Genomic DNA, 20,170 nt, shown 5'->3' with positions numbered 1-20,170 from the left:
GTCAAAAAGGTAAGAGGGGAAGAAAATGGCAAGTACATTAAAAGAAACTACTGTTTTACCTTGATTTTCTGGAACTAGGGCAGAAAGAAAGGCTTTGAATATTACTCACATGTCCAGCAAATATTGACATATATTATAAAATTAATATCTGTGCACACCAACCATCCCAACAAATAGAACATTATCCAGCTCTTGAAGGATATGTGAACAAATTTCCTTTTTCCCAGACGTAATGTTGTTCTGATTTTCATGTTTATAATTTTTGTCATTTCCTTTCTTTTTTTGCTTGTTTTTTAAATTTTTGAATTTTATTTATTTTTTTATACAGCAGGTTCTTATTACTCATCAGTTTTATACACATCAGTGTATAATATCAATCCCAATGGCCCAATTCAGCACACCACCATACCCACCCCGCATGGCTTTTCCCCCTTGCTGTCCATACATTTGTTCTCTACATCTGTGTCTCAATTTCTGCCCTGCAAACCGGTTCATCTGTACCATTTTTCTAGGTTCCACATACATGTGTTAATATACGATATTTGTTTTTCTCTTTCTGACTTACTTCACTCTATATGACAGTCTCTAGATCCATCCACATCTCAACAAATGACCCAATTTTGTTCCTTTTTATGACTGAGTAATATTCCATTGTATATATGTACCACACTTTTATCCATTCGTCTGTCGATAGGCATTTAGGTTGCTTCCATGACCTGGCTACTGTAAATAGTGCTGCAGTGAACATTGGGGTGCATGTGTCTTTTTGAATTATGGTTTTCTCTGGGTATATGCCCAGTAGTGGGATTGCTGGATCATATGGTAATTCTATTTTTAGGTTTTTAAGGAACCTCCATACTGTTCTCCATAGTGGCTCTATCAATTTTCATTCCCACCAACAGTGCAAGAAGGTTTCCTTTTCTCCACACCCTCTCCAGCATTTGTTGTTTGTAGATTTTCTGATGAGGCCCATTCTAACTGGTGTGAGGTGATACCTCATTGTAGTTTTGATTTGCATTTCTCTAATAATTAGTGATGTCGAGCAGCTTTTCATGTGCTTCTTGGCCATCTGTATGTCTTCTTTGGAGAAATGCCTATTTAGGTCTTCTGCCCATTTTTGCATTTGGTTGTTTGTTTCTTTAATATTGAGCTGCTTGAGCTGTTTATATATTTTGGAGATTAATCCTTTGTCCGTTGATTCATTTGCAAATGTTTTCTCCCATTCTGAGGGTTGTCTTTTCGACTTGTTTATTGTTTCCTTTGCTGTACAAAAGCTTTTAAGTTTCAGTAGGTCCCATTTGTTTATTTTTGTTTTTATTTCCATTACTCTAGGAGGTGGATCAAAAAAGATCTTGCTGTGATTTATGTCAAAGAGTGTTATTCCTGACCCCTACTTGTGACATAGAGGCATTTAGGTACCCCCGAGGAAGTATTACTAATGTATAATTGGGTGCTAGTGGTATATCCATATCCACTAAGAACCTCTTTCTCTCTTCAGACATCAAAACACTGTAACTTAATAATGTCATTTATAGCAAAAAATGCAGCCCAGAGTCATACCTTGTATTGGTTATTAAGTCTCTTTAGGTTCTTTTAATCTGGGGCTACTCCCAATTTTTCCTTGACTTTCATGGCATTGACACTTTTGAATATTAAGGCCAGTTATGTTGTAAAATATCCTGCATTAAAAAAGTCTTTCCTCATAATTAAATTCAGGTATTTTTGGCAGGATTATGACAGAATTGATACTATGGTCTTCTGATTGGAAGGGGAGGGAAGGACAAGGTAAGAGAAAGAGGCAGCATTAGTTTTGTAAAGTTTATGGGTAGAGAATATATTCTCTGAGATAAGGAGTTCCAGGTAAATTCAGAATTTCTGAGATGTAGTTCTGAATTCTCCAGTTACTCCAATTGTGTTCTCCAATTATGTGAGCTTAGGTGAATTATTTAACTTATTTGGAATATACTTAATAAAATAAGAACTTACTAGGTTCTCAAAGGCATTAATATGGTAATAGGTATGGAAAGTTCTAGTAGCCAATATTAAACATGACATTTTTACATCAGCAAAAACATTCACCATTAATGTCATAGATTATATAAAAACTCATTTGTAAAAGCAGTGACAACTATAGCCAATGTATATTGCCTCCTTAGGAAATTTAGAATTGGACATTAAATATTTAATTTTCCCTGTTTACACATATATGAACAATAAGGCTTATACTTACCTTGTCTGATTTACCCATATAAGAACAGATGCACAAATTCTAAGAATTCTAAATTCTTATGCCAGGGACATAACATAGTTTTAATTTTTATTTTCAAGTGAAAAATAAAGACTTAAATACATGCAAAATGAAGATAAAACACCATTGTTCTTAAAACACTGTGTCACTCTCAAGCCTCTATTTTGTTGGCAATCAAAATATTTTCACCATGTGAAAATAGACTGATCTAGGTTCTCCTAGAAACAGTGCTCTGACTATAGGGTGATAAAAATAATGGGGCAAAAACTGTCAGATCTCATAACATCTCCTCTTGAGTGATGAATAAGGCAGTATTTAATTGTCTAGAAGTCCTACAAGGCTGAATTGCTTTTAGACACCAGTGAAAATGAGCTATATATATATATATATATATATATATAAAAAATATCTTTATTGGAGTAAAATTGCTTTACAATGTTGTGTTAGTATCTGCTGTACAACAAAGTGAATCGGCTATATGTATACATACATCCCCATATACCCTCCCTCTTGCGTCTCCCTCCCACCCTGCTATCCCACCCCTCTATGTCATCACAAAGCATGAAGCTGATCTCCTTATGCTATGCGGCTGCTTCCCACTAGCTATTTTACATTTGGTAGTGTATATATGTCAATGCTACACTCTCCCTTCATCCCAGCTTCCCCTTCCCCGCCTGTGTCCTCAAGTCCATTCTCTACATCTGCGTCTTTATTCCTGCCCTGCCACTATGTTCATCAGTACCGTTTTTTTAGATTCCATATATGTGCATTAGCATACGGTATTTGTTTTTTTCTTTCTGACTTACCTCACTTTGTATGACAGACTCTAGGTCCATCCACCTCATTACAAGTAACTCAATTTCGTTCCTTTTTATGGCTGAGTAGTATTCCATTGTATGCCACATATATTTTTAAATGAAGTAGAGGGAAATGTTTTTACCTTCTGTAGAAAAATATACTGGGGTCAGTAAAATTCTCAACTACTAAGACATCACTTCTCAAAAAGCAAAACAAAAACAAAAATTCCCCCCCAGCAAAAACACATGGAAATCTGCCTGGGGGGAAACATCACATCTGATTGTTTTGACTCACAACAGATTTTGAGTTCTCGAGTATTCTCTGCAGCTCTACACTGCAGTTGTTGCTGGCAAATGGTAAAGCACTTTACGTTCTTAAGAGATATCGAAGGAAGGAGACTCTATAATGCCTCTCAGGAATTTGTTCAGTACTTTACAAACTTTGCTGTCAGGAAACTATTCTTCATATTTAACCGAAATCCCACAAGCCAAAGATTAGACCCACTTCCTCTGATTTAGTCCTCAGTGGAGATGGATAACAGCTGATCACCATCTTCATCATATTCCTTTATAAATTGGAAGGCTGAGGTCATTCCACAATCTTCCCTTCTTCTGGGTAATGATCCCATTCATTTAACCTGTTCTCATATCACCTATTTGCAAACCCTTAATTATCTTAGTTTATTCCTGGGAATTCAAAGTTTTTCTTATCTCTAATATGTTGTATATAAGACACTTTAATGTACGTACCAGAGTTGAGAGTAATTTCATTCCTCTGTTACAACTAAGTTCTTAAGATCCTGTATCATATACACTTTTAAATAATATTCTGCGTTTCTACTACGTCATTATCTGTGTTCTCTGTGATTACTCTCTTCTTTTTAGCTACGCCACACATCCTTAAATTTAGTGTAATTTTTCTTCTGTATTTGGATCACTTTATGAACATGAATCTTTAAACTGAATTCTATTTTTTCTGGCTAGGACAAAATATCTTATTGTCATGGCAAATATCTTATTCTAATTTGAAATTACCTATGATTTTAATTTGTATGCTCTATATTCCATTAATGTGATCATCAAATAAAATATGAAAATAAACCCAACTAGATTAAACTCTACAAAATATCTGGCTTCTAGGTCAGTGTTACCTTCGAGGACTGTTCATTTTTTCCCTAGGAAAATATTTCCATTGGACAGTAATATTAGCTAGGCAATCTTTGGGGGCAACACACATACATCTTCTGTTTGGGGGGTTAATCTGCTTTGCTGCTGCACCGAGTTTGTTCCTCAAGCATCATTTTCTTTGCCTTCTGTGGACAGATGAGAAATGGCTCACTGTGAGCTTTTGCCATTGGCTTTGGTGTATGCTGGCCTGCTGTGCGGCAGGGTTTTGTCAGAGTATCTTACTCCTCTTGTGTGCTACCAAACCGTGGCTACAAGCTGTCGCCAACGAAATTCTTACCATAACCACAAAAAGCAGCCTGTGCAGAAAGCTTGCCTATAGTCTGACAGAAAAATCACTGAAAGGAGGAGTTGACGTTCATGCCAGACTGTATTTTTCCGGGGTCATAATTTCCATTCCCACAGTGATCCTATTCAAGTCAAGATGAATTACACCTATTCTAAATAGTTCTGTCATTCTGGTCTCCAGAAAAGCTAGATTGGTCCCACAGGCTATTTTTCCACAAAGCCATGCTTCTTATTATTCTTTTGTTCCTAAGGTGTTTGCCAGTTGATTTTCTAACGATTAAATTTAACTCTTTGGAGGCAAGAGTTGTTGAACTTTTAAACCTACAGTTTCTAAGGGGTATTTGGAAGGAAGAGGCATTAAACGCTTTATAATTTCTAAAGAGCCCCTTTCTTTTGTAGCAAGACAGGCACTGCATTGACTCTTACTGACAGAATTTACAGTTAACCAAAAATACTAAAGATTAGCATTTTAAAACCAAGGCAAGAAATCAATTCTTGATTTTTGTCTTTAAAAAGCATATAACTACGGAATATGAAACTTTCCAGGGAAGTTCTCTTTTCTATTCCAAAGGCAGACTTACAGAGAATGCTCTATTTTAAAGTGATCATGAATTAGAGCAATCACCTCATTGCTCTGAGTTGAAAAATAGTCTGTATCTCGGGTTTCCTCGGTGGCGCAGTGGTTGAGAGTCTGCCTGCCAGTGAGGGGACATGGGTTTGTGCCCCGGTCTGGGAAGATCCCACATGCCGCGGAGCGGCTAGGCCCGTGAGCCATGGCCGCTAAGCCTGCACGTCTGGAGCCTATGCTCCGCAATGAGAGAGGCCACAACAGTAAGAGGCCTGCGTACCGCATAAAAAAAAAAAAGAAGTCTGTATCTCTTTGTGTTCAGTCAGACCTACATTTCACAAAATGACTTAAAGCAGTTTCCAAATTTAACACTTGAATTTTTTAAAATGAAACCATAATTTGAGGTTATAAGGTTTTTCTTTAGACATGTCTCATTTGAACTTACAGCTCCCTTATGAAATTGAAAATCATTCGTATCAATGGTTTTCAAAGTTGTTTGTTTGCATAGCCCCTAGAGGATTTCTATTCATTTTTTTAACAAATATTTTTTTGAGCAGCTTCTATGGACAGGTGCTATTCTATGTTTTTGGGGCACATCAGTAAACAAAAACCAAGATCCTGCCTTCAAGGAGCTTACAGTTTAGAAACAGATAATAAAGAAATTAAATAGTATGTTTGAAGGTGATGTGTGCTATGGAAAAAAAAAAGTAGAAGAGGAAAAATAGAGGTCAGGAATGCAAAAGCAAGGGAATGCATTGGGAAGTTTGTAATATTAATAAGATTTGAGCAATGTGTTAAAAGAGGGAGAAGTCAGGAATTCCCTGTTGGTCCAGTGGTTAGGACTCCGTGCTTCCACTGGAGGGGGCACAGGTTTGATTCCTGTTTGTGGAACTGATATCCTGTGAGCCATGTGGCATGGCCAAAAAAAAAAAAAAAAGGAAGGGGGAAATTGGAAGATCACTCCAGACAAAGGAGAAATCCTGTGCACAGACCCTAATATGGGAGCTTGCTGGGCATGTTCAAGGGTGCTGGTGTTTCTGGAATATGGTAAGGAGTAGGGACAGGTAAAAGAGGAATTCAGAGAGGCAGTGGGAGGCCAGATCCTGAGGGAACTTGGCCGCCATTATATGGACTTTGGTTTTAACTCTGAGTAAGATGGAGGAAGAGGGCACTGGAGGGTTTTAAGACAGGAATAACATGACCTGAACTGCATTTTTTCTTCCAGTTTTACTGAGATATAATTGACATACAGCACTGTATATGTTTAAGGTGTACCACAAAATAATTTTTTTTTTTTTTTTTGCGCTACGCGGGCCTCTCACTATTGTGGCCTCTCCCGTTGCGGAGCACAGGCTCCAGACACGCAGGCTCAGCGGCCATGGCTCACGGGCCCAGCCGCTCCGTGGCATGTGGGATCTTCCCAGACTGGGGCACGAACCCGCGTCCCCTGCATCGGCAGGCGGACTCTCAACCACTGCGCCACCAGGGAAGCCCCCGCAAAATAATTTGACTTACATACCTCACGAAATGGTTATCACAGTTAAGTTTAGATAACATCTATCATATCATAAAGATACAAACATTTTTAAAGGATCATTGTGGTCACTTTGTTGAAAATAGACTGTATAGCAGCAAAGGTAGAAGTAGGGAGACCTCTAAGGAGGGTATCGAACAATTCAAGTGAGACGTGATGGTGTCTCAGAAAAGGCTAGTGAGAAGTCTGATTATGGACTTGTTGGAAGGTGAGTCACAAGATTTCCAGATGCATTGAATGTGCAACATGAGAGAAAGGAAGGAGTAAAGGATGGCTCCGGGCTTTTGATGTAAATAAATCTATATACACAACATAAAGTTTGTAGATAAGCCTGAAGTTCAAGAGAGTGGACTGGGATAGCAATGTACAATTGAGAGTCATTGGTAATATGATAGACTGTTATTTAAGGCCATGAGGTTGAATGAGATCACAAAGGGTGTGTGTGTTGAGAACAATCAAGGATCAAGGACTGGGTCACATGGCGGACCAACATTTTGAGGTTGGAGTGAAGAGGAAGAAAAAACAAAGGAGGCTGGGAAAGAGAGACCAGTGAGGGAGAAAGAACACCAAGGCGATATGTAGCTAAGAGAAAAATTTATCTCAAGGAAGAAAGGTTAATCAATTACTATATTAAATCTTACTGATAGATCAAGGAAGATGAAGCCGAAATGATCAGTGATTTAATAACTGTGAGAGTCATTAGTGAACTTTATAATAAACTTTTGGTGTAATGTTGGGTGAAAGCCTAACTTTGTAGCACTTCATAGGTTAAGGAGAGAATTGGAGAAAAGGAATCAGGGGAAGTGAGTATAGACAATTTTTGAGGCGTCTTATTAGAAATGAGAGCAAAAAATGGATAGTAGTTTTCAGAGTGAGGTTAAAAATAGTGTACTTTAAAGATAGAAAAAGAAAACCTCAACATGTTTGGATACTGATAGGAAATTTGGTAGATGGTAAAAAATTGATTATGTGAGAAGAGGTGGAATTGCTAGTCTCAGTTCTTGACTAGGGAGAGAGAGGGTGGGAGCTATGCCCAAGTGGTGGAATTGGTTTTCCACCATAGCATGATAGTTATCTATACTATCAGGTGGGAAAGCAGAGGATATGGTTACATTTATTGATGGGTGAATTTGTATGGTAGTGGGAGACTGTGGAGGTGTTGAAGTTACTGGTAATGACAGGGTCTAATCTATGATCCTGGAAGTTAATGGCTAAAGTAGGATGAAGTGCGAGATCATTGGAGGAGAAGAGTTTAAGAAACTGAATTCACTGACTGGATGAAATAATGTACTGTCACCTTTGGTAGGCATTACTGATGCTGTCTTTGCTTGTTCTCATTGCACTGTCGCTCAGATGAAATATACTTTTGTTGCCTATCATTAGGGGAGAGAAAAATTGTCATTAAACAAAAAAAGTCATCACTCTAGCTACTCCTACTCTACAATATATCTAAATTCAGAACATTCCAGCATGGGCCAAAACCTCTATTTCTAACATGACTCACAGAAATACGTATAAATCAGGGATATATAAAGTCCTACTGTGGATTTATGGTGCTTTGCTCAAATAAGGCTTCACTGACAGCAATATTTTCAGCCTTCCCTATATTTGGCACTCTCAGAAATGTTTACACCCTGGCACAATGTACATAGTAAAATTCAGTATGGCTGAACTGCTCACCTCACTTTTATACTGTGAAAGGGAAAGTGGGAGAGGAGAATTGGCATGACTCCTTGAGGCAGATCAGTTTTAAGGAAAAGTATATATGAAGGAAATTGATTCCCTTAAAACTTTCCATGTTCACACCCCACATGAGAAGTCTTTGTGTGCCCTAGTTTTCAGGTCACCAATATAGATAGTTGAAAATTTAAAACAATTTTGTTCATTAACACTCTGTCTGGAAAAAAAAACCTGTCACAGCTTAACATATTCAAGATGAATGGTTAGTTCAATTAAAGCAGAGGGCAAATGAAACAAAAAACAAGTTGGAGTTCTCCAGAAAGAAGGGACTTTATTTTCCTAAATGAATAACTATGTTATCTTTTAGATAACATTTCCACTGGGTGTCCATTCTTGAAATTTTATGACTCTGTATGGCGCTTGAATGGCTGGAACAGTAAATCCAAGGATGGCAATAAACCCATACTCCAGAGCAGGAGAGACTCAAGGAAACTCGCCCCAACAGTAGTGGTTGACAACACAGATTTACTCTTGCAGAAAAGCCTGTATCCAGGGGTTTCAATGGTCTTCAAATACAGTTTAAGCAAACAGCAACATGGGCATTAGTACAAACTGAAGTACCTGAGTATCCCAACAGGTTTATAGAGGCTGCAACACAGATTGAAGCAAGGCTATTTAGAATCTGAGTCATACAGATAATCACCATGAGGGAAGCTTATCCATGGGTAGCTGAGCTTCCAGTCAACAAAGCCAACAATCTGTAACTTGACTGAGAACTTATCTCTGTAGCTATTATCAAGATATGTCTTTCTGTAGAAGGAAAGGTTAACAATTCTCACTGATAAATGGAGAATATCAAGTGGAGACTATTTGCTTCAATTAAGAGATTTCTGGACATCCCAGGGCATATCTGCCTTCAGTGAGACCAACTCCTTCTCTTGCTGGACTCTGGTAATGGGTTTAATGCACATTCCACTTGAAAGTAACTGATGAACAGACAGTGGCAAGAACCCCCATGAGTTTAGCAACACTTGGACATTTTACTACTTTTAAGAGCATCTACATGAATCTGAGAATTACTAATACATATATTTGTATGATATTTTATTTATTCTGAAAAAAGTTAGTGTTTGATAGACTCCTTACTTAATTTCAAAACCTTCTATTGTCAAGTGGGTTAGAAATGGAAAGTCACTGTTCTAATCTAATTCCTTCTAACCTTCTTGTATTACCTTGATTCAAGGAAGCCTCATTCCCCAATGGTCAATATTGAAGTATGTCATCTATATTCATGATTCTAAAACTGAGTTTTCTGAGAGATTTATAAGGAAACCTGTCTACATATTTGAAATGTGGTCAGCAGATGGGCTCCTTGTAAACCTGATCTGAAGTTTTCATTTCAGAAAGAGACAATATGAAATTTGTGAAAACACAATTCTATGAAATGTTTAAAATCTTTGTATTAAAAAGTGTTTTGTCGTCAATCCCTGGCACCTTCACCAAATTAAAAAAAAAAAGTGTTTTGTCAAGAGTTTCCAAGATAGGATTAAGACCTGAATGTAAGGTCAGACACTATAAAACTCTCAGACGAAAACATAGGCAGACACTCTTTGACGTAAATCACAGCAGGATCTTTTTTGACCCACCTCCTAGAGTAATGAAAATAAAAACAAAAATTAACAAATGAGACCCAACATAGGAGTGCCTCAATACACAAGGCAAATGCTAACAGCTATAAAAGAGGAAATCGACTGTAACACAGTAACAGTGGGGGACATTAACACCTCACTTACACCAATGGACAGATCATCCACAGAAAATTAATTAGGAAACACAACGTTTAAATGACACAATAGACCAGATAGATTTCAAGGATATTTATAGGACATTCCATCCAAAAACAGCAGATTACACTTTCTTCTCAAGTGCACATGGACTATTCTTGAGGATAGATAACATCTTGGGTCACAAATCAAGCCTCAGTAAATCTAAGAAAATTGAAATCATATCAAGCATCTTTTCCAACCACAATGCTATGAGACTAGAAATCAATTATAGGGGAAAAAATGTAAAAAACACAAACACATGGAGGCTAAACAGTACGTTACTAAATAACCAAGAGATCACTGAAGAAATCAAAGAGGAAATCAAAAAATACCTAGAGACAAATGACAACGAAAACACAATGACCCAAAACCTATGGGATTCAGCAAAGCAGTTCTAAGAGGGAAGTTTATAGCAATACAATCCTACCTCAAGAAACAAGAAAAATCTCAGATAAACAACCTAAACTTATTTAGGTTTAACCTAAACTTAGAGAAAGAAGAACAAAAACCCCCCAAAATTAGCAGAAGGAAAGAAATCATAAAAATCAGATGAGAAATAAATGAAAAAGCAATGAAGGAAACAACAGCAAAGATCGATAAAACTAAAAACTGGTTCCTTGAGAAGATAAACAAAATTGATAAACCATTAGCCAGACTCATCAAGAAAAATAGGGAGAAGACTCAAATCAATAGAATTAGTAATGAAAAAGGAGAAGTAACAACTGACACTGCAGAAATACAAAGGATCATGAGGGATTACTACAACCAACTATATGCCAATAAAATGGACAACCTGGAAGAAATGAACAAATTCTTAGAAAAGCACAACCTTGGGAGGCCGAACCAGGAAGGAATAGCAAATATAAACAGACCAATCACAAGCACTGAAATCGAAACTGTGATTAAATATCTTCCAACAAGCAAAAGTCCAGGACCAGATGGCTTCACAGGCGAATTCTCTCAAACATTTAGAGAAGAGCTAATAATTATCCTTCTCAAATTCTTCCAATTAAATACACCCAAAAATGTAGATCCAGGTCTTGAAAGCTAAGGGTGTGTTATACAAAAGAGTGAAGCTATAAGTAATACTTTCTGGACTACCCAGAAAATCAATGATAAAAATTTTTAAAAAGCTTTCAGGGTCTAATAACGGCCTTTATTTTGGAAACCAAACTAAGTGATTATGGTATGTATTAGCTAAGAAATGTGTGTGATTTTTCTTTCCCCAGTTTCAACCACTAAGGGTTATGCCCTCTGTGTGTTCTGTGGGTAGGTTATCTTTATTGGGAACCAGAGGTGAATGATTTAATCATTATTTCCTGCTAACATGTAGGCAGAAACCATATTTTATGTGAGTTTTTATCTCTAGAGCCTAGGACAGTACTTGACACCCAGGAGTAAGTGCTGAATGATTTTTCTTTAATGAATGATAACTTTTCATTACAATATTTCTCTCAGTCAAAATAATTACCCAATAGGTATGTTTTACTAACCAATTCTTTATAAAAAGTTGAGTATCTTTGTAAAGGGTCTTTCTTTTTAGAGAGATCCTGTAAGGTCTCCACGCAGACATGAGGAATACAAAGACTTTACCAAATTCTGGTAGTTCACATGAAAGAAAGGAAGAGGTATGGTGTGTTTATTCAGGCCAAACAATAATACCTAGAGACAAATGACAACGAAATTTTTTTAAAAGAGGAAAATAATTTTTTAAAAGAGGAAAATAACAAAAGTCAACATTAATACACAATTAATGATAGAAGAGCATTCTGTTATCTTTCCTAAAGAAACTTATTCTTATTTTTTCCTGTGAGGAGATACAGGATCGTCATGCTTGAATCCTAGATCAGCCATTTTCTAATTGGTGACCTTGGGTAAGTTACTTACTTTTTCTGTGATTTGATTCTCTCATGTGTACCATAGAGATTATAATAGTTCCAACTTTCTGGGGTCCTTGGAAGGATTAAATGAGAAAATATATGTGAAATATTCAGAAGACTGGACAGCCTCACATGTAGTAGATACTCAATAAAGTTAGCTACTGTTATTATTCCTGAAACAACAATTTAGATAAACTTACCAGTGAGCATTATTCATTAGAATCAAATGCTGAAGGAAACTTCTGAGCAAGTTAGTGCTTTACCATTTATGCAAATTCTTTTTTCAAGGACTGAGAATATAACTTCACAGCACTGCATCAGATTAACTTGGCCCAGAGAGAACTGAATACCCCACCATGCTCTGGACACAGTGGCATAGTAGAAGCTATGATTCTTTCCTTTCCTGCCTCCTCTGCAAACTATAAATACCTGGGAGACAAAGATGGGCTTGATTTAATTCACCTCTGAATTCCAGAGCCTATCACAGTATCTGGCACTCTGTAAATGCTCACTAGATGTTTACTGAATGGATGACTAGCCATCACCCCATTTTAGCTCTCTTTTGACTCTTCTCCTGAGCTCCAGAGGCACAAAACCATATACCAACTACGTGTCTCCACTTGGATGTCCCAGTTACCTCTGCTCACCAAGGTGATGCCTAGAGTGTTCCTCATTCTGCATTTCTGTCTTGGTGTCATGTAGCAGACACCTACAGCATGTGTTCTCCAAAGTATCACTGTTTCTTCACTGTCTCTGGAACTTGCATTTTCTCTCCACTGCATTGCAAGTTTCCTCGTCTCTTTGTGTCCTTGCCTTCTCCTGCCAGAGTATTCTTTCTAAAATGCAAATCTAACTGCAATGCTTCTCTGTATAAAATCTTCCAATGTCATCCCAAGAAGTTTGGCTAAAATTTTAATTCTTTAGTATGGCATCGTAGGCACTTACTTTTTCTCCTCTCGATATCTAGCGTCCTCTTTCCCACACTCCAGCTCACCCAGACGTTTGGGTGACTTGCAGTCTCTGAACAGGTCCTCTACTTTCACAGATTCAAGATTTTTATATATGCTGTTGTCACTGCTGGGGGCATTCTCCCCTTCCCTTTACCTGGTCAACTCTAAAGTTCTGTATCATCTCCTGTGGGAAACATTTTCTACTCTCTCCATTTGGATTCCATTTCCCGTGTGCTCATCTCTAACACATTCCCAGTTGTATAACTGTCTTTTTACTTCCCTGCACCCAGTGTTAGACTGAATTCTTGAGGTCAGAATGAAAAGAGCACTAAATGGGGGGTCAAAAGAAGTAGCCTCTACTCTCAGCCTTGCTGTCAACTCTCATCTTACTCTAGACAAATTATGAATGATGCTGGACCTCAGCTTTTATTGTATTTATTACAGTGCTCACCTAGATTATCTTTACATGGAATTGCAATAATTCCATAGGGAATACTTTAAAAATACATTTATAATATCTTTTATTCTATTCATTTCTGCAGAAGCTGATTTCTGTAAGGCAAAGCCACCTGGGCAATCCTCATTGACTGTTAGTCACAATTGACAAGGAGACCAAGACCCAGCAACTCAGAGCAAAACAATGTAGTCAGGAACATTCTTCTGCTCTCTGCCATATAATTTTTTTTTTTTGGCTCCGGACGCGCAGGCTCAGTGGCCATGGTTCACAGGCCCAGCTGCTCCGCAGCATGTGGGATCTTCCCGGACAGGGCCACGAACCCGTGTCCCCTGCATCGGCAGGTGGACTCTCAACCATTGCGCCACCAGGGAAGCTCTCTGCCATATAATTTTCACCAACTAAAATAAGTATTGTAGAGGCCAAAACCAAACAAAACAAAAACAACCAAGAGCCTTATAATATACGAGCATAAGGTACAAAGAGGCAAAGCCAAGAAAGGAAGCTAGATACAGGCAGAAATTTATCAGGATGTGCCTGTATGATAATTTAGGGACTAAGAGCAATACTTTTAAAGACAGACTTCCTGGGTTCAAATCCTAACTCTTTTATTTATTAGCTGTAACATATGGACAAGTTCTGAGGCTCATTTTCCTTGCTTATCAAATAGGGATAATAATAATAAAACGTACCCCATAGTGATGTTGTGAGAATTAAATAAATTAATTCATATGAAGTATTTATAAAATGCCTGGTGCCAGTAATTTATGAAGCTATAGGTATTAAGAGGAAATAAAGGACAATAACTTAATCAAACCATAAAATGCAGCCACTGCATTTCAAAACAAAAGCCAAACATGGTTTTCTGAAGAATTGATCTATGTAATCAGAGATTATTTGATAATATTGATTGAAATATTGACCAGAATCATCATTAATGTTGGCATTCTGCATAGCCTGCCAGTACTTATATGTTTGCCATAAGCTACATTACAGAAGAATGTAATATTTGGAAAACAAAAAAAGCAGAACCCTTAAGATAAGTATCACTGACCAAGAATTGAAACCTTACTTCTGCACCAAGCCTTTTGAATTTAGTTGGATAGTAATCACTTTATGTATGATCAGAATTAAAAATACATTTACATTAATAAAAATACCTATAACCTGCTGGAATTATATTAAATTGTTCATAACAGAAAATTGTTCAAATAAAAACAAAATCAAAATAAACTTTTCAGCAATGTATTAACTTCGACTTACTGCAAAATACCTTATGGCCTATCATGAAAAAATCTTGGAAAACAACATTCTGAGTTGGTGACAGATAAAAGTTGGGGTCAGTTTTACATTAAAAACATACACCTGGTTGGTTTAAGAATCTACTTGAGGTATTTGACAATAATCTCCTGGATCATACGACCATCAACTCTATATTGAACATTGATCCCAATGGACTAGAACTGAACATCATTTCAGCTGTTGTACATACCTTGGCCTGAACATGGACATCGAACCATTAACCAGTTTTCCATACAAATATTTTTTTGTAAGATTTGGACATCAAATAAAGTCCAACGTGTTTCAATTGAAACAGTCATATGGTATCTCTAGAGGAATAGTTTGGCAAATACAAATGTAAGTATTGAACACATATGCTAGAAAGGCAATAGGCATTTTCTTGGAGCTAAGGATATGAGTTTTAATTCAAAACTGAGCTCAATTTAGGCAGTTTATTCATTTATTTTAATGAGTCAGTAAGGACAAGAGTTATATTTTATGTAGCCAATAAATGTTATCCTTGAAAACCAAGCCAAAGACACTCAGAAAGATTTTGGCAGGAACCTAAGAACCACTGGTATGGTAGTCTTTCAAGACTCAAACCAAATAACATATGACGAAAGTTCAAACTCAGTCTGGAGAATATTTTCAAGTTCGGTTTTATTCAGGATGAACTTTTTTTTTTTTTTTTTGGCGGTACGTGGGCCTCTCACTGTTGCAGCCTCTCCCTTTGCGGAGCACAGGCTCCGGACGCGCAGGCTCAGCGGCCATGGCTCACGGGCCCAGCTGCTCCGCGGCATATGGGATCTTCCCAGACCGGGGCACGAACCCGTGTCCCCTGCATCGGCAGGCGGACTCTCAACCACTGCGCCACCAGGGAAGCCCCAGGATGAACTTTTAAAGTATTTCTTTTTGTGGTAAAATATATATAACATATATATATATAAATTTACCATTTTAGCCATTTTAAAGTGTACAGTTCTGTGGCATAAGTACATTCACATTGTTGTGCAACAATCACCACCATCCACCTCCAGAAATTCTTCATCATCTCAATGAATGAGTAGTTTTAGAATATATAGAGGTTTGGCTTTTTCCAAATGGATTCCCTAAAAATGTCTTTTTTTTTTTTTTTTTTTTTGCGGTACGCGGGCCTCTCACTGCTGTGGCCTCTCCCATTGCAGAGCACAGGCTCCGGACGTGCAGGCTCAGCGGCCATGGCTCACGGGCCCAGCCGCTCCGCAGCATGTGGGATCTTCCTGGACCGGGGCACGAACCCGTGTCCCGTGCATCGCCAGGCGGACTCTCAACCACTGCACCACCAGGGAAGCCCTAAAAATGTCTTTTTAAAGAAACGTTTGATTACTTCACAGTTCCTTAAAAGAATGTGTATCTGAGTTCGCAGTATAAGTTCAATTTGTTCAAATGCATGCTTTGCTCATTCTGTTCTTTAATTGTCTACTTGGGAGCACTGGAAAACAGCCCTACTGGGAATGGATGTAAAGCAGTGTTGATGAGCAGAAAGTTACCTTGGATTATATTTACATCCAATGTAAAGCAGTGTAAGAATTCCACAGTGTAAAAATAGTGATATCAATTATGCACATGAGTGATCACTATTCCACTTTATCAAATAATTTTTAGACCTACTATCATAGTGGCCCTGTTTTTTAAAAGCTACATCTGAAGAAATTGAGAAAAAGAGAACACCAATGGTTTGATGTGTCTAACTCTCCTACCAAGCTTAGATAATCATATCTTTCATTTCAAGATGACAGCAGGTCTCTAAATATTATGTATAGAATGGAGTTAATGGAGTTAATATATGACTTCTTGAGTTGGAGGAAAGCTTTGTGCTTTGAGTTTAGCTTGGAACAGGCATTATAATATTACAGAATTGGCTGTAGACTTGGTGAGATTACCTTGATTCTGAATCTAATTTAGGGGCCAGTTCATAGAGATTGAGGATTCTTAGACGACATGAACCGTAACACCTACAGAGCTCAAGCATGTCAGGAAATTGAAGTTCCAGGCCATTCCTACTTCAGAGGGACTCCTTAGGTGTGTAATTCTCTTTTTAAAATAATTAATAAATTAATTAATTTTTGGCTGCGTTGGGTCTTCGTTGCTGCGCGCGGGCTATCTCTAGTTGCGGCAAGCAGGGGCTACTCTTCGATGCGGTGCGCGGGCTTCTCATTGCGGAGGCTTATTTTGTTGCAGAGCACAGGCTCTAGGCGCGAGGGCTTCAGTAGTTGTGGCACGTGGGCTCAGTAGTTGTGGCTCACGGGCTTAGTTGCTCCGTGGCACGTGGGATCTTCTCGGACCAGGGCTGGAACCCCTGTCCCCTGCATCGGCAGGCGGATTCTCAACCACTGCGCCACCTCGGAAGTCCCGGTGTGTAATTCTTGAAGGAAGGGATCTTGTCAGCCTTGTTCATCTCTGTACCACTGATTTCTGGAACAGTGCCGGTCACACAGAAGGAACTCAAGAAATGTTTCCAGAATGAAAGAATAAACCCTTACCCACCCCCGCACATACACACACATCTCTTGATACCACCAGCATGAGGGTACAAATGAGATCACATTAACATTAATTATGCAAATTTAACAGGTTCAGTGCTTCCTCTGTCTGACTGATTTATTAGCCTCCCTCTCCCCAAATCTCCTGCAGTTTTTGTAGGTGTCCCTAACATGTGTCTACCTTGTGTATAAGAAGTCTACTCCAGCTCTTCTGACCTGGCTTCCTTGTTGCTGCTGCCTGTGGCACAAACAACTTGAGGGAGTGTCTCTTTATTCTCTTTGCTGTGGCTGAACAGTGAGAGAATGTGAGCACGGTGCTGCCCTTGACAAGAGTGCTTGTCCTGATGCTTCCGTGGCTGAAAAATCTTGAGTGTGCGGAATGGCAGAGTGTATATTTCAGTTTTCTGAGCGCTGGAGCCATGCTGCATCCCACAGAGAAATAGGGAGAATCCTTCTTTCACGCCAACTTAATGTTACACTTGGACACTAGGAATCCACAAAGCCTATCTGATTTTCTTTAGTGTCCACTAGTACAAATATGACTTACTTGTACAAAAAGGTTCTCAGTTACTGCATTAGTTCTTCCTTGCCGCTGCACATGTAAGTGTAAGCGCATTGCATTTTAGCCAGACCAGTTTCCCTCCTGCTGTCTTGTTTAGATTTTTGTTTTCTCTTGGCAACATTCTCTGTTTTCATTTTTCTCCCTTTAATGTTCCCAAAGAGAGCTTTCGCTATCAATATGCACTTTAAAATGAATAAAGCTTTCTTTCTTTCTTATTTTTTTAGATAAAAAATGCAAATAGATTTCTTCCCATTTCCTAATGGATTGTCTCATGCATCTTCCTGGGTGCAGCTACTCCACTCTGGAGGTCACAGCCATTATTAAGCTAATGTCTCCCAGCTACAAACCCACCCTGCTTTACTCAGCTGGAAGTGGACTGGGGGTGGTTGAACCACCTTTTTCCTCCAGCTATGGCCTATTAGGCTCTGCCAGGAGAGGGCACTAGAGGGAGACCTCATACTGGAGGAGGAATGAGGAACGTACAGTTTCTGTTTCTTCTTGTTGGCTGTACCTCTGAGTGTCATCTAGCAACACTTCTTCACTCTGAAAGTGGCAGTCCATTCCAGTAGTAGCCCTTGATTCCAGGTCCTGGTTTTTCGAACACTCACAGGCCAGCCTCACCTTGCCCGCTCAGGGACACTAACTCCAGCTGACTCCCCCTGCCCAGCACTCCTTAGAGGTCTGTGTTCCCAGCTCCAGGGACTTAAGGGTCTGAGTTTCAGCAACATGGACATTTGCTTCAAGCTTAAAAGTTTAAATAACCTCTTTCCCTTTGTTCCTCCAGGCCAGAAGTGGTAACTGCTTCCTGCATATGCTAACTCCGTGGTATTCTAAGGTAATTTTTTGCCTTTTTGGTCCCTCAGTAACTAGTGAGTATTTCTATTTCTTAAATTCTCTCTGTTAAGATAACTGGTGTGTGGTCTCCTAATTGGACTCCTGTCTCCCTCTTGTTGATGATTTCAATGCCTTTGTAACTGGCTTGTCTTGCTATTTACCCTGAGTACGCTGGATTCATATTTGCTCTCAAGATACCAAATTTAGCCTGATGGTCAATATTAATCTCAAAATGACTGTGATGGTTAATTTTGTGTGTCAGCTTGACTGCCCCACAGGGTACCTAGTATTTGGACAAACATTATTCTAGGTGTTTCTGTGAGGGAAGATTTGGATGAGATTAACATTTAAATTGGTAAATTTTGAAGAAAGCAGATTACCTTACCTCATGTGGCTGGGTTCATCCAATCAGTGGAAGGTCTGAATAGAACAAAAACACCAGCTTTCTTGAGCAAGAAAGAATTCTCCAGCAGATGGCCTTTGGACTTCATCTGTAGCACTGGCTCTTCTGATTCTATAGCAGATGACCTTTGAACTGGAATTGCAGCATCACCTCTCCTGGGTCTCCAGCCTGCCAGCCCACCCTGAAGATTTTGGACTTTGCAGCCTCCATAATTGCATGAGCCAATTCCTTCTAATAAATCTCTTTAAATAAATAAATCCTATTGATTCTGTTTCTCTGGAGAACCTTAACTAATACAATAACTATTAGGTATTTCTTGAAGAAATATTAATTGTTCTGCTTGGCCTCTTATACACTCTGCTACATTGGCTGGTTTGCTGGAAGCTATTACTTCTCTTGCCAACCTTGGTGACTATTCATGGACAGAGTGTTCCTGGAGTACCTTTTTTCTTGAAAAAAAACAGTATATTTTCTATATGTTATTTTATTTTGAAATTCCTCCCCTTCTTGTAATTAGCAGACAGGATCACATTGATATTTAGAGAAAGAGCTTACAGCACTGTATTAGTCAGCTAGTGCTGCCATAATGCTGCATAACAAATTCTCAGTGGCTTGAAACAACAAACATTTTAGTATCCTCATTCACAAGTCTACAGGTCAGCTGGGGTAGCTCTGCTTCAGGCTCTCTATGTTTTCATTCTGGGACCACTGGCTACCCAGGGCATGATGTTATGGCAGAGAGCAGGGGAACAAAATGGAAATCCAAACTGTGCAAGCACTTCTAAAGCCTCTGGCTGTATCATGTCTGCTGGTATTACATTAGGCACAGGAAATCACATGGTGAAGTCCTAAGTCAAATGGAGGGAAATTACACTCTGTCTACTGTGAATCCACAAGGATGGGAAAGAGTAATTCTATAGCACATATGTAACACATATAAAGAGATTCTTGCAAATCAATAAGAATTTTTTCCATCTTTTTAGTTGGAAACCCTAATAGAAAAAATGTAGAAAATTCACAAAAGAAAAAATATAAATGATAAAGAAACATAGGATGTTCAACCTTTTGATGTTCAACCTTTTCTGTAATCAAAGATGTGCTAATTTAAAACACTATAAGATGAAAGACCTGTACACTAGAAACTGTAAGGCATTGTTG

The 20,170-nt window shown here is 38.5% G+C and overlaps 1 long non-coding RNA gene across 1 annotated transcript; it reads left to right on the top strand.

Annotated features, from left to right (window-relative positions):
* The first annotated feature begins 11,947 nt into the window (after positions 1 to 11,947).
* Positions 11,948 to 19,255, top strand: LOC125964249 (uncharacterized). The gene is made up of 3 exons (XR_007477051.1): positions 11,948 to 12,000; positions 18,560 to 18,610; positions 19,130 to 19,255. It is a non-coding gene; the product is annotated as an uncharacterized LOC125964249 (long non-coding RNA).
* Positions 19,256 to 20,170: the final 915 nt, after the last annotated feature.

Source organism: Orcinus orca, chromosome 4 (assembly GCF_937001465.1).
Source record: "Orcinus orca chromosome 4, mOrcOrc1.1, whole genome shotgun sequence".
NCBI lineage: Eukaryota > Metazoa > Chordata > Mammalia > Artiodactyla > Delphinidae > Orcinus > Orcinus orca.
The sequence above is the reverse complement of the archived record's forward strand: the minus strand, read 5'-3'. Positions and strand labels throughout refer to the sequence as shown.